Source organism: Zalophus californianus, chromosome 5 (genome assembly GCF_009762305.2).
Source record: "Zalophus californianus isolate mZalCal1 chromosome 5, mZalCal1.pri.v2, whole genome shotgun sequence".
In the NCBI taxonomy this organism is placed as follows: domain Eukaryota; kingdom Metazoa; phylum Chordata; class Mammalia; order Carnivora; family Otariidae; genus Zalophus; species Zalophus californianus.
Window position 1 is genome coordinate 58,645,154 of NC_045599.1, and position 3,422 is coordinate 58,648,575.

The window sequence follows — 3,422 nt, forward strand, 5'->3', positions numbered from 1 at the left end:
TGAGGACACAGCCAAGAGAAACTCCTGCACATATGCATCAGTAGATGTGTACAAAAAGTTCATTAGAGCATTACTTGTAAATAGCAAAAAAACCCAGAAAAGACTCAAATACCCATCAACACGAGCATAAATAACTAATGAAATATTATATAGCAGTAATAATGCAACAACATGGATGGATCTTAGAAATACAAGTTATGTTAAAAAAAAATCAAATCCCAGAAGTTACCTACAGCCTGTAGTGCTTTATACAGTTCAAAAACCACCAAAATAAATTGTTTAGGCATATACGTGTGTGTGTATAAATACTCACATATGGAAAAAACATTTATCACATGGCATATATGTAAGGTAAACACACATTTTAGGATAATGGCTATATTATGGGGGCAAGTTGACAGGATAGGAGAGGAGCACAGAAGTGGATATAAGCTACTGTCAGTGTTTTAGTTTTGGGATTGATTAGTGCTTTTTTTTTTTTTTTTCCCAGTTTCCAAAGGCTTTATTGGTAAGTACGTTTTAGAAAGGAAAGATTGATGCCATTACTTCCAAGTCACTGGAATGAAGAGGTGTGTCCAGGGCCATGTCAAGTGGTGCCAAAGGGGACTGAGGCTTTGTCCACCGTTTATTCATAGATCCAGCCAAAAGCACAAGACTTGTAGTTAACCAACTCTTCAGGCTTAAACCAGAGGCTGATTTCTTTCTCTGCACTTTTTACTGAATCACTGCCATGAATGATGTTCCTGCCAACTTGAATGCAGAAGTCCTCACGAATGGTGCTGGGCTTAGAATCCATGGGGTTGGTCTCCCCAAGCATCATTCACCCTGTCTTCACCACATTCAGTCCCTCCCAGACCATGGCCACAACAGGACCGGAGTGCATGTACTTCACCAGCCCCGGGAAGAAGGGACTGTCCTTCAGGTCAAGGTAGTGCTGCTGCAGGAGCTCCTCAGAGGCCTGCAGGAACTTCATGGCCACAAGGCGGAACCCCTTCTGCTCGGAGCGCTTGATGATCTCGCCCACCAGGCCGCGCTGCACACCATCCAGCTTGATGGTGATGAACATGCGCTCCTGGTGGGCCATGGCCTGCGGGCAACAGGTCGGCTCAGGGCCCCGCGGGCACGCGGGCACAGGACCCCGGCCGCCCTCCCCCCCCCACCCCCACCCCCACCCCCACCCCCACCCCGCGGGCGCCCCGGGCCCCTCCGCCCACTCCACAGGGGACACGCGCCCCTGATTAGTGGTTTCATAAGTGTTCATTATAAGAATGAATGAATGAATGAATGAATGAATGAATAAATAAATAAAGGATAGGACCACACATGGACAAGGAAGACTATGGTGTCATAAACTAGTAGAATAGAATACTTCTGTTTGCTTGAGGTCCCATTTAAATATAAGTAAATGAAAGCTAGAGGAAGGCCTGAAGAATGTCCAGACATAATAAAAGGGTGGGAAAAACCCAAGTTTTAGCTGTCTGACTGTACTGTGAAGTATAATTTGGCCAAAATTGCAGACATCTGATCCCCTCAGAGCTGTTGGCAAACTATAAGCCAAAGTGAAAGCCTAAGGCTGAGTTGATGATAAACAAATCTGATGCTTATTTTCACAACAACGATAGGTGTCTCAGCTCCTCTCAGATTCAAGAGCAAGGTGTCTGTGCAGATGCTGTTTGTAGAATTAACCCCTTCCCAGATCTCATCAGCTCCTGTCCAATCCCAGTCCTGATTCTCAGTTAACTGTCAGGGTTGAAGGCCTTAGGAGATGAATGTAGCCAACATTTGATGAACTAGCAGGAAAGAGTTAAGAGTTAACATTCAACCTCACTCTTCCCCTGCCTTCCCATCTCCTCCCAGTGCCTCCCATTGGCCTCACAAAGCAAATGGTGCTGCAGCTTCCTCTGGAAGCCAGAGGGCAAAGGATCTATTGAGGTAGTCCATACAGGTCAGCCTCCCAGGGCGCACAGCAAGATGGAGAAGGGGGAGAGTAGTTCTGGAGAGACAAGCAGAAGATACCCAAAAAGGAGACAGGAATAAAAGTGAGAGTGAGGTTTCTTAAAAAGCTACTGAAAGGGAGACAGACTTTTTAAGCCATCTTTTCTCTCTTTCCCTCCTGGAATGAAGACACAATGCCCAGAAGCACAGCCATCATATTTTGACCATGGAAGATGTAAAACATGTACTAAGAATGATGAATCAAGATAGAGAGAGCCTGAAAATTAACAAGTCAGTAAACGACAAATGTTGGCGAGATTGAGGAGAAAGGGGAACCCTCTTACACTGCTGGTGGGAATGCAAGCTGGTAAAGCTACTCTGGAAACCAGTATGGAGGTTCCTCAGAAAGTTAAAAATAGAGCTACCCTATGACCCAGCAACTGCACTACTAGGTATTTGCCCAAAAGATACAAACTTAGTGACCCGAAGGGGCACCTGCTCCCCAGTGTTTATAGCAGCAATGTCCACAAGAGCCAAACTATGGAAAGAGCCCAGATGTCCACCGACAGATGAATGGATAAAGAAGATGTGGCATACACATACATACACACACACACACACACACACACACACATTGGAATGTTACTCAGCCATCAAAAAGAATGAAATCTTGCCATTTGCAGTGACATGGATAGAACTAGAGGGTATTATGCTAACTGAAATAAGTCAATCAGAGAAAGACAATTATCATATGATTTCACTCATATGTGGAATTTAAGAAACAAACAGAGGATCACAGGGGAAGGGAGGGAAAAATAAAATAAGATGAAAACGAGAGGGAGACAAACCATTAGAGACTCTTAACTATAGGAAACAAACTATAGGTTGCGGGGGGGAGGGGCCTCAGGTAACTGAGTGACCGGCATTAAGGAGGGCACATGATGTAATGAGCACTGGGTGTTAAATACAACCGAATAATCACTTAATTCTACCTCTGAAACTAAAAATACCCTATATGTTAATTAACTGAATTTAAACAAAATAAAATTAAAAAAAAAAAAAAAGACAGAGCCTGGTTCAATAGCAGCCCTGAAATAACCTATCCTTAGAGACATTACATGATAAAAACCAAAACCACCAACCAACCAAGGAATCTTTGAGTTTAATGTCAGGCTTCCAAATGCAGCCAGATGCAATCCTGACTAATTCAGATACCTTGCTAGAGTCTCCAACCAGATATGCTGAATTATTAAGTAATTTTCTGCTCCTTTTAATATACTAGACAATAAGCATCATTTTGGAATGATCTGAGTTAATGTTTGATACTTCATAAAAGATTCACTCATCTTCCTTCTTAAAATTAAAAATTAACAATTTAGTTGACATAGTAGAAATAAGCTGAAATCAACAATTTTCTTTTATCTGTATATTAATTGACAGACAACCTAAAGTTTTTATTTTTTAAGCTCATTTAAGATAGCTCTGTT

General features: G+C 42.6%; 1 pseudogene; it reads right to left on the reverse strand.

Annotated features, from left to right (window-relative positions):
- Positions 1 to 512: 512 nt before the first annotated feature.
- Positions 513 to 1,084, reverse strand: LOC113929249 (annotated as a pseudogene).
- Positions 1,085 to 3,422: the final 2,338 nt, after the last annotated feature.